Here is a 12,437-nt window from a genome sequence, read left to right on the forward strand (position 1 = left end):
TGTAAGTATAATGTAACCCAATCAGTAGATGTTGGATAGTTTTTCTTCAACTCTAGACGTCTGTATTTGTTGTCCTGTATTTGGGCACTTAGGGCACTCTGGAGTCCAGAGCCTTACTCTGCCACATCTTTTAGCTACAGGACCCCTGGGCTACTTCAACCATGGCTTTAGTTTTCATAGGCCAGTTAGCTCTTAAAACGACAAGGTGACTACTATCCTGTAAGTAAGAAACTCTTTACATACTGCTGCCATTGAAAACTTGTTTCTTTCACAAAACTTATATTGTTCCTTCCTTTCAGCACATATCCCTGACACCAGCAGCTTCTGTATTCCTTCAGCTCCCTACCCTCATCCCCAAAGTTACTTAGGATTTTCCACAACCCTCTCAATTTATCAGGAGGTGGCCTCTGCTGAGATAGCTTAATTCTTCCACGTTTTCTAAATCCCAGGTTCTCCCTCTCTGATGTACTCTATTGATTATCCCTCCTCCAGCACCTTCAATTTTTCTTCCAGTGGCTCATTCCCCATAGATCAGGGAGACAGGAGCACTAAGCTAATTTTAAAAATCTGTCAAATGTGTTTCCTAGTTACAACTAACCTCCCCACAGATCAGCTTTTTGACGTGTTTATTCACTATTCCAGCAGACTCCAAATTGAGGTGGCTGTACCTTCAGTCTGTCAGTAAAGACTCCTGGGGTACAGAGACTCACACTAATGTTGGTGAGTTTGGGTAAGGACACTGGGCACACAGGTTGACCCCTGCTCATCTGTGCATTAGATGGTCAGGGGGCAGCTGGGACACATGAGACATGGAGAGAGGGGGAGCTGTCCAACCTGGAGGTGCTGACTGGGGCTCTGCCTTTACTCAGCAATGTGCTGCCCTGAGAGGACTGATGGACAGTATTTAGTTCTAACTAAACTAATCCTCAACAACACAGGCGGAGAGTGATTTAGACCGCTACAGTGAAACTACAGATTGAAGAAACCAGTACTAGCATCTGAGAGTAAGAGTTGAGAAGCTGGTAATTTCCACTCCTACTGTGTTTCTTCAGTAGCATGTTATGAGATGCAATAAGCAGTCCAGTAAGTCTACCAAGAGATTTTAAATAGAAAATTTCAAGACAATTAGGGTGATGTGATGTTTATCATTAATAGAAAAATCCCCTTTCCTAAGTGTATACAGTGACTTGACATGTTATTTTGAAGTCTCGCTAACCTGATAAATTCACAGGAAGCATACAGAACCTATCGAGAAAACTACAGTTCTGTCAGTGTTCTGTAAAGTTACAATTATTCCAATACTCTGCAAGATTTCACTAAATTTAGCAATAAATGTTTAGGAGTGAATGGTTAAAAATCCATGTACCTCTGGGGAAACATTTGGCTATTCCAACTATGATAGAAATTGCTAGAATACACCAGAAATAAAAAGCAAATGTATTCCTTTATCACCAAATACTATTGGCAGATGCATGGAAAATACTAAAGATTTGAAGACACAGGTTTACAACAAATTATATAGTGTGGGAGGTTGCTATACAGTTGGATGAAAGTATAAATGTTTTGAATATGTGTCAGATTGTGGTATGTCAGATTCTATTTCAAAAATGATACATACCTAAGATTACTTTCGTGAGCCACCTTCAACATGAAATGACTCCTTCATGGAAAATATAGGCGTAACCACAGTTGATATAAATTTACAGATATCACACGCCATGTGCAATTCATCCATTGCATCATTCACAGAGAGTTGCCAGGAGGAAGGTGAAAACAGTATGTAGTGCTAAGGTGTCACTGATGGGACTAATTTCAGGAAAACAAGACTTTTAAACCATGGTTGACTATGATACTTTGCAGTAAGAAATGTCTGTGATATGAAAAATTCATCACTCTCTATTGCAAAAGAAAATTTAGAGTTATGCATTTGTCTCCTCAAAACTTCCTGTGTCCCACATCTGACCTTGACAAAAGGATGCTCTTATAGGTAAAAGTGAACTTGTAGTAATGATAAAAGGACAAACTGCTTTTGAAGAAAGACGGACAGAGTATTGTAAAAGTACGTTTTGACATGTTTACAGTGTTGAGATTTTTGTTCTCGAAAAAAGTGTCTAAAATCTCTTGTGTCTGCATACTAAAATTTGGAAGAGTTTTAAACAGATTAAAAGGTTCTGTTTTCAAACAATTTCAGCAGGTTTGGGCTAATTGGTTTGAAGTGTAGAAATACAACACCTTCCAATTAGTTTGCAACAATTGACTGACATCAGAGAAGATGGGAGTTACACAGAAGAATCTCAAAAACAAAGTTTCACATAATTGGTAGATGGAACTAAATAGTGTTTCACAATTTAAACCACAGCCAACAGTGTAGTTCCTTCATTTGGAGCTACCCATCTTTAAGATATCTTCCTCCTTGACAACCCTTAAAAGGAAGAATCAAAACAAACTAAGCTTAGGTCTTCAAAATGCTGTATCACAGAGTGTTAAAAACTTTTGAAAATAGAGCACTTTTATGCATATCACTGACAAATTAATGTTTTCATTTCTAGTGAAGAAAGGTTTTGTATTAAAGATAATTACTTCCTGATATTCATTTGAGAATGTTTAAAAATACACACTGCATTAATATAGCATTTAAATGACAATAAGTATATATACTAGTGTCACTTAACTACCCAGGTCACAGTCCATTTACTGGTTAGTATGTTGCGACTTTTCATTCCAGGAAGTAGACTGTAGTTAATGAATTCCCACCAAGTTTATTGGTTGAAATGTACTTTGTTTGATTTGCTGTATTTGGTATCATTTTTCTAAGTTCTCCTCCTTGAAAACGCCTCTCGGATTTTGTGGCAACTCTTTTTCCCTTTACTATTAATCCTTGAAGTCTTCCTCCAGGCACCTTGTTCCACCTGTCCCTTTAAGAGCTGGTGTTCCCCAGGTGCTCAACTATATATACTTCTAAATATGCCCCTGGGGGTGGACTTGGAGATGTTTCTGCATTACAAACTCTTTGACCTTGCCTCACCTTTAAGCCATTGCTACTGGGACCCAGTTCCACCCAAGAGCAACCCAACATCATCTCACCCACCCGCCATCCTGTCCTGGAGCTTGTGACACTGCCACATAGACGCCTGTGGGAATCTGCTCACCACTTACATGTGTGACGCAGAAAGCCATGGAGTTACACCTGGTGGAACTTGATTGAAAGGGGCAATGAAACCTCCTGAGTAAGTGCTTCCCTATTTCTTCTGAGACCCTTCCTGAAGATCCCACAGATGGAGCAAGCAATCAGCTGTAGTGGTGACCAGCTCAAATCCTTATATTGTCTCTCATTTCCCCATACTGAAACAGTATGTAAAACACTGACCAGCTTAAACCAGTTTTGCTTCCTTAAGACAGATTGTAAATAACTCAAGGTCTGGTTAATCCACAGAGACAGTACTGCACATATGAAAGACAGGAACCCATCTCCCCAGGATGATTCTGGAACCAAGAATCTTAATTCTATGGAACCCAAGCAATAGTCATGTTGCCACCAGAGCCCTTTACAAAGCAAGATGTCCTGCAGCAAGAAAAATCCAGCTTTCAGCAGCCCAAGTAGCTTAAGCCAAGTATGAAATTCCCTTAACCCCTTAAAATTGGCCTAAATTCTGGATCAAGGAGACAGATTTGAGCCCTGCCCATCTCCTTGCCAGTCAACCTTGCAATAAAGCTTTTTCTTTTCTCAGAAGCCGATACCATAGTATTGGTTTCTACATGTGTTGGGCCATCAGCCCTTGTTCAGTGTCACTGCCTCTCAGTTGTGCTATGTTCCCAATAAACTACCTGTGCATCAGTCTGCACTTGAGCTCCCCTCAAAACTGAATCTGAAACAAAGACATGGGATAGGCTCAATCACCAACTGCCTTGTACTTCCATATCTGCAGGTCCCCCTCCTCCACTAGGCTTCCGTTCAGCCTAATTGCCAATGTCCAGTTCTACCTGAATGATCCAAGAGAACGGAACTATTACCTCGCTCTTTATTTTAGTAAAGGATACTATCCTCTGAACTGATCACTTCTGAGGACCTTGAAGTTTTGAGATCTGTTTTCTTAAACCTTCAACAAGTCACAATTCCAAACGTTGTGACCTCTTGCCAATTCTCTATATTCCCCCAACCGCTGGAGTCTTAGAATCCTCCTGACTAAAAACCCAATTGATATCCCATCCAATTTTGTTTACCCCGATTTTTGACCTGCTCTAATCATCATTTTATGAAATATTTATGACATAAAGATTAAGTGTGTACAAACCATTCATCAAGAACTGGAGTTTCACCAATACTTTTGAAGCCTCTGTCTCCTATCTCTACTCCTTGATAGGCAGAAGATGATGACATTCAATTGGCAGCATTAAGTAGTGGGCTGTTGGCATAAAATATGTCTAATTGGAAATTCATAAGCATTTTCTCACCCTTCACATCACTAATATGTCCAACCCTTTAACCACTTCTGAAAGAGTTTAGTATTTTCCTTTTCCCAGTGTATACTCAGATGAGTGACCATAGGTTCCTTTTGGGGTGAACTTTGGGACAATCATTACTGTTGTGTACTTGCCATGGTACTACAGGTTCTTTCTCAAAGGGGAGTTAACTAGGACTGGCTCAGGTGTGAGAACTGGGTAAGGGATGGTGGCTTCCATTTGGGGCAGCTGGTGTAAATGTCAGGTGAGGCTTCTGCATTATCCGGAGGCAAAGGGAAAGGCCCAGAGGATTCTGGGGAACTGGGTGGTTCAAGGATCTGAAATCCACCTGTCCAGATGTCCCGGTATCAGTATCTCCTCTTTAATCAGGGCCCAGTGTTAGTGTACGAGCTTGCCAGGGTGAAAATTTAACATCCCTGTACCTCTGCTATTGTCCTGATCACATACTGTGCCCGATTCTCAACTTCATGTGCACTTCGATGTCATCTGAAGGAGCTCTCATCTCCTAGAGCCATGGTTTGCAGTTAGCTGAACTGAGCTTCCATTTTCTTCCTTCAGGGCTACTCTGGCCATTAACCACCAACTTCTCAAATCCTGGTGATCACTACTGCCTCCCTCTCTAATGTGTTAGAGAGATTGCACAACCCCTTCGACCTCTGTCATCCCCGTTCACCACAGATAAGTCTTAGTAATTATGATGCTATAATACAGAGGTTCCCAAATTCTCATTATCATAATTCCCTGAAATGCTAGTAAACCACAAAGGCCCACACTAATTGAAGTGGAAAAGTGTCTGGACTTCATATTTTCACCAAGATTCCCGGGTGATTCTGATCCTACCAAGATGTGAGAATCATTGATATACCACTCCACTAACGCCTGCAGTATGATCACATTGCCACGAGGCAAATGAGAACAATTTAATTCCAGAATCCCGAGCCTAGTGAAGACCCAAAGCTTTTGGAGCAAGAGAAGCAAAACCCATCTGCCTTTGTAGGCAGACAGGTATTCCCTCTTCCCCATTTCAGGGCTAGAGGTAAAAGCCACCGCTTTTGGGAGAGGGAAGCATGGACAACCTGTAGCCTGCCCCCATTCCTACACCGATACAGAGGGCTGCTGCTGCTGCTGCTGCTGCTACTGGGGGAGGGGGAGAATGTATTTTCCTGCTAAGACCAGAGGGTGTGTGAATGCCATGGGATGGGGCAGAGTTGCTTAGAAACCCCCATTCCAGATGCCCAGGGACACAGAGCTAGCCTGGGGCTAAGGCTGGACAAGGAGAACAGAGGATACCTCTGCCCCCATCATAAGCCTAGCACAAAGTCTACTGCTGGGGCAGGGCCAGGTCAGGGAGAGACCCTGTCTGTGGCACAGGATCAGCTGAGAGCTGAGGATGGGCAGGAACACTGAGGAAAACCTCTGGCACCATAAACACAAGGCAGAAGCAGACTTCATTGGAGAAACGGGAAGCGATGAAAATTACAACAGCACCAAGAAAACCCCAAACCCAACTCAACATCTGCCTAGACTGACTCACTGCCCCACCCCTCCAAATACACAGCCAACGGCCTCACAGCCCATTTCCAGGTGAAAAGTTTATCTACTGTTCACAAGAGCTGGCACTCAAATGTGGTGAAAATGGGAAAAAGGCAACCGATTGTGAAGGGATGAAATAGTCAGCAGTACCAATTCAGGGATACCTCAGATGCTGGAATAATAGATGGTCACTTTATCTATGATTCTATGATAAAAGATTTACTGGAAAGGGTAGACAACATGCTTACATAGATGAATCTCAGCAGAGAAATGGAAGCTTAAAGTTTAGAAGTGGAGAAGCTAGCAAAAGATATGATCTGAAAAAGATTTGTCTTCAAATGTCTCATAGGAGGACTAGATCCAGCTGCAGAATCCATGGACTTGAAGACAGTTTAATATCCAAATGATCCAAACTGAAACACAGAAAGGAAAAACTCAGCATCCAAGAGCTGTAGAGCAGTATCTCACAGATGAACATTACTAAGGTCCCAGAGGGAGAAGGGTGAAAGTAGGGCAGAAGTATTTCAAGATAGAATGGTGGGGGAAGCACTTTCTCCTCAGTTTTGCTCTGAACCTAAAACTGCTTTAAAGTGTGTATTAAAAACAAGTAGGATAAAGAAGATATGGTATATCTATACAACGGAATACTACTTAGCCATAAAAACTGACAACATAACGCCATTTGCAGCAACATGGATGTTACTGGAGAATGTCATTCTAAGTGAAGTAAGCCAGAAAGAGAAAGAAAAATACCATATGAGATCGCTCATATGTGGAATCTAAAAACAAAAAACAAAACAAACAAAAATACAAAACAGAAACAGACTCATAGACATAGAATACAACGTTGTGGTTGCCAGGGGGATGGGGGTGTGTGAAGGGACTGGGATTTCAAAATGTAGAGTAGATAAACAAGATTGTACTGTGTAGCACAGGGAAATATATACAGGATCTTGCGGTGGCTCACAGCGAAAGAGAATGTGACAACGAATGTATGTATGTTCATGTATAACTGAAAAATTGTGCTCTACACTGGAATTTGACACAACATTGTAAAATGATTATAACTCAAAAAATGTTTATATATTAAAAAAAAAACAAGTAGGGAAGAGAGTTCGAGACTTGCAGATACCAACTACTACATATAAATAAACAAGTTTCTACTATATAGCACAGGGAACTGTATTCAGTACCTTGTAGTAACCTATAATGAAAAAGGGTATGAAAAGGAATACATATGCACATGTATGACAAACACTATGCTGTACACCAGAAATTGACACAACACTGTAAACTGACTATAATTCAATAAAGAAAAACAAGTAGAGAAAAAAGGCTGACAACTTTTTAAAAATATCATAAAACCATAGCTCCTAGAAGTTCCAAGAATCTAAGCAGAATGCCAAGGTAAATATATTCATAGTTAAACTCCAAAAGTTTTGTTTCTCACAGTAACTGACAAGTTAGTTCAAATTTATATGGAAAAGCAAAGCGACAAGAACAGCTAACGCATGGCTGGAGAAAAACAAGTAGAGATGTGTTTCATGGAAGACTTAGGAAGTGTAGTAACGAAGACCAAGAACAAAATAAAGAACCCAGAATACACTTAAGGAGACATAAGTGACAATACAGGGGTCTGGGACATGCAGTTATTCATATGGGAGTAAACGACTATGGACCCTGTCATGTGCAAGATGTTTATCAATTGCAGACATTAAAGATGCAGATGTAAAAGCCAGCTTATTCTATGTTGTCTTCCAAAGTTACGACCTGAGGTAAGGTAGAAGGAATCCTTTGGTATGTAAAAAGCATACAAGAATATCGACTAATTTTTACCATGAAGAATTAAGGAGATCTCAGAGGGAATGACTCAACTGAGAGAAAATATTTGCTCCCTATAAACTAAAAAGGACTAGTATTTTGATTATATAATGAACACCTATTAATGAGTAAGAAAGAAAACCTTCTCAATAGCATGTTGTGAATGGAGTTCACATCACCAGAAATGAGCAGCACACACGAAGATGGTAATGCTAAAACTCGCGGCATGTAAGATTACAGAAGCACTAGATGAGCAGTCCATAAGGTAAAGACTACCTGGCTGTATCAGTCTTAGCGCCAGCAGGAGACAAATGGCTCCGTCAGTTTAGAATACAAGGAGGGTTTATTTGCAAGAGGATTCTTCCCAGGGGCATTGGCACATTGTGTGTAGGGGGAGCACATTGGATCCTGCCGTGACCAAGGGGAAAAGCTGTTATTCTCACTCAGAGGGACCAGGGGAAGGAGGAGTCAATCTTTTTTCAGCAGTGCTCCAGAGACCAGAGGGCTTGGGGACCTGGGAACCTGGGTGATGAAGTCCTGTCAGCTCAGCCTCTGGGAGCATAGAGGGGGCTGGAGAAAGGAGGAGAGTCTGGAGGAGCCAACAGAAGATCCCTGAAACCGCGTTGCCAGGGACCCGGAGCGCTGAGACTTTACATGTAGCTGGGAATGGGAAACACAAGGGCTTTAGTGGTCTCTAGTAAAATGTAAAGTCCACACACCCAACGACTCCTGGATACACACCATAAAGAATCTCTGAAACCCGTGTTCCAGGAGACATTCAAGAACACCCACAGCAGCAGTGCTTCGACAGCACAACCCTGGAGCCAATGTGTGTGATACTTGCTCCCAGTTCTGTTCTGTCTTTGCCTCTCTGTTCTACTCAGGGTCCTGCAGCGGGCTGACCTTGAACTTGTAGCCTGCATTTCCCAGGCTCCTCCTTTCCAGCTGGCTCCTGGCTTCTTTTGGCCTAGCAAAAGGCCTGGGGTGGGATTGGAGGATGGGGAGAGAGTCCAGGGTATTCTTTTTCATCTCCGGCAGCAACTCAGACTCAGGCCCACCTTGGTTTCTGCTTCTCCAGGTGCCCCACCCCAGGTTTCCCCAGACTATTTCCCCTGCTCTGTCTCCCTAGCTCAGGGGCAGTAGTGCATCCCTGCAGCTCTTCATTTCTTGGTTTTTTCACAATCTCATCCCCTGCTCGGCTCCCAGCACCTCCATCTTCAGGGTAACTCATTACCTGGATTAAATTCAGTATTTATTGTGTAGTAAATACTTGGAATTCTGTTTTCCATGTTTAGGCCCTGACTGATAAAAAAAAAAAATGAGGATACATCACATAAAAGAAAATGGCAAAGATGAAGACTGCTGAATTCATTTTATGAAGCTAGCATTATTTTGTTATCATAGACAGAATGAGAAAAGCAAGCTATATGTCAACATCATTAACAGATGCAAGGAGCCTTAAAATATTGGAAAAATCAGATACAGCAGTGTATTAAAATATATAGGGACAAAGTAGAATTCATTTCAGAAATGTAAGGCTTGATCAATACTCATTAACATGTTACAGAAAAAACACATCTCAAATTTCAAGAAAGCATTTACAAACTATCAGTGAATTTTGTCAAGCTAGGGGTAAAAGGAAATGTCTTTTCCTTGATACAGAGAAATCTCCAAAGGCTTAGAGCAAACATCACATTTAATGAGCTATTAGAAGCATCAGATTTAGTTAGAAAAATGGCATTACTACTATCACTGCTACTTCTCACCCTTGTAATATTGTCCTAGGAAATACTGCAGGTATAAGAAAGGAAGAAAATATTTGTAGCAGTAATCATATGTCAAGTTCAAGGTGATGAACTGAGTACATGCTGAAACCATATCTATTATTCCTCATCTCATGTCAATGTTTCGGGAAGTTCATGGATGACAGCATGGTCATGCTTAAAATTGGCAGTCAGAAGAGATGCTTGACTTAAGACAATACTCCATGCAGGACCCTGGGACATGAGCTCTAGTTGTCATGGGTGACATGACTTCCTTCAGCTTAAGACAATACTGCCCATGGACACCTACTTCCATCCCCCTGGGGAAAGGTACAAAGGTAACTTCCTCTGGTCCATGCTCAAAGGTGGGGTGTAGGAGAGGTACCGGTATCAACCAAGATAAATCCATTACACAGGTCTCTTGACATCCCTGAGCTCAGATGCACCAGCTTATTTGCTTCCAAGTCAAAATTACTGCTAGGATTTACTTAAGCTTTATGTAGTCAAACCTTCCCCTCCCTTTCTTTCCAATCTTCTTTGAACTTAGAGGGGGTAAGCTTAAACTGAAGAGAGAAAAAGTCTGTTCAAAGCTAAGTGACCAGTTAATGGCCAGGTCTCCTTACTTACACCCCATCACATCACCTGTCTGCTCCATAACCAAAAAAGACTATTCCCCTTCCATCCCAGTACCTAGGAAGGGCCAGCTCTAGCATTTATATCAGCTCTGTGTTTTAATACATTAATTTCTGCTTTTGTTATTTTTTCTTTAGTGATCACAAACAGAAAAATTTTTTTTATGAAATTTGGCTAAAGCTACAGTTATACTTGAATGTTTTGTAATGTCTTTAAAAGGAATGTGTTTTTGGAAACAACCTAAATATCCATCAGAAATTGGATAAAGAAGTTGTGGTATATTTATACAGTGGAATACTACTCAGCTATAAGAAATAAAATGCCATCTGTAGTAACATGGATGGAGTTGGAGATAGTCATTCTAAGTGAAGTAAGCCAGAAAGAAAGAAAATACCATATTATCACTCATATGTGTAATCTAAAAAAAGACAAATGAATTTATTTACAAGACAGAAACAGAGTCACAGACATAGAAAACAAAATTATGGTTACCAGCAGGAGAAGCATGGGTGGAGGGATAAATTGGGAGTTTGGGATTTACAGATACTAATTACTATATATAAAATAGATAAACAAGTTTTTACTGTATAGCACAGGGAACTCTACTCACAATATCTTGTAGTAACCTATAATGAATAAGAATATGAGAAGGAGTATATGTATGACTAAGACAGTATGCTGTACACCAGAAATTGACACAACATTGTAAACTGACTATACTTCAATAAATAAACATGTGGTTTTAAAAATTATTTAAGGTTATGCATTTACCTCTGGGTATTTGATGTATTCTTTGATCTGGTAGTTATGAAGCAGACCATTTTAAGTTGGAAGAGCATGAGAATTTTCTTGTCACAATGTAATTTCTGCCTTTTGAAATTTAAGGTTTTCTGGCCTGGTGTAGAATCAATTTTTATTAGCCTTTCATAGATGCTTAGAAAATTCGTGCTGTTAATAGGGTACAAAGTTCAATGTTTAATTGTCAGTTTAGCACAGAGCTCCAGTTTTTCCTCTCTACTGTAAGTAATCAGATAGAGGAAGAAATGTAACCCGATAGTAACATTCTTGGATATAGCCCAGAGTATTCTCACAGATTCCTAAGTATTCTAGAATATTCATTTTAGTGCTAAGAAAAGTTGGCAGAGAACCTAGATGTTCATTACAGGAAATGAAAAATAAAATTAGAGGAGTTAGAAACCATGAACTGCATGTAGTATAAACACCACCAATAATCTTGGAGCGTTACATGGAAAAGGAAAGGTCTACAGCACAATATCATTTATGTAAATGAAAAATACATGTAACATTTTATATCACCCAAGGATAAATGCAGATTTTTCAGACATTTAACACACTTTAGAGTGATTAAGCTATGGGAGAGGTTGAAACTTGGAGTGAAAAATCAAGAGTGGGGAGAGAAGAGGAAATAGAGGAAATAATTCTGGTTTAGATCACTTGATTTTTGATACCTAAAGTATCAGCCTCATGCAAGTCAGTTGATTTTTCTTAGATCCTTTGCCTCCTTTCCCCCTACAAGCCCCTGCCTTCCCAATACCTCCGATGTGTCACTGCTCATCCAGTCGTATCATCAGTAGACTGGATATGCCCTTCAGTACATTTAGATGGTCCTAATCTCAAACTTTATCACAGAATGTGAAAGAGTTCACACAGCCCTGGAGCAAAATCGAATTCATGATGTCTATTCCTTGTAAATGTGAGCCACTTTGATTCTAAGAACATATTTACCATATTAATGGCTACATACTATGTATCTGAGGCCAAGTTAATCAGTACTAGCAAAGATTTCTGATGTCACTGCAGCTGTGATGGGGCCTACTACCACTAGTAGACCTAGCAAACTTACTCCAGATTGTGGGTTGTGCAGCCACAAATTGATGAATTAAATGTGTGTAATGGGCGCCATTATCCCTGTCTCCTTTAGATTTGTTCTTTTTAAATAAGTGGCATTAATCTTCACCACTCTCTCCTGAGATGTGGCATTGCCTCAATTTAGGCTGGAAAGCAGAAGCTTTAGAATCTCATTTGCCTGTTGGGCAAAGCTACAATAGTCAGGGAAGGCCAAAGTCTCAATATGAGAAGTGCACCAACTCCCAAATCCATCTACTCTAATTACACAAGTTGTCAGTTTTATGAAGGTATAGAACGACAGTATTGGGCAGGGATGGGCAGATAGACCAATAGAACAGAATTTAAACATGAGCCCAT

At 40.5% G+C, this 12,437-nt stretch overlaps 1 long non-coding RNA gene across 1 annotated transcript; it reads left to right on the forward strand.

Moving 5' to 3' along the window:
* Positions 1 to 730: 730 nt before the first annotated feature.
* LOC116658396 lies at positions 731 to 11,049 on the forward strand. The gene is made up of 3 exons (XR_004313775.1): positions 731 to 840; positions 1,750 to 1,752; positions 11,039 to 11,049. It is a non-coding gene; the product is annotated as an uncharacterized LOC116658396 (long non-coding RNA).
* Positions 11,050 to 12,437: the final 1,388 nt, after the last annotated feature.

Source organism: Camelus ferus, chromosome 20 (assembly GCF_009834535.1).
Source record: "Camelus ferus isolate YT-003-E chromosome 20, BCGSAC_Cfer_1.0, whole genome shotgun sequence".
NCBI lineage: Eukaryota > Metazoa > Chordata > Mammalia > Artiodactyla > Camelidae > Camelus > Camelus ferus.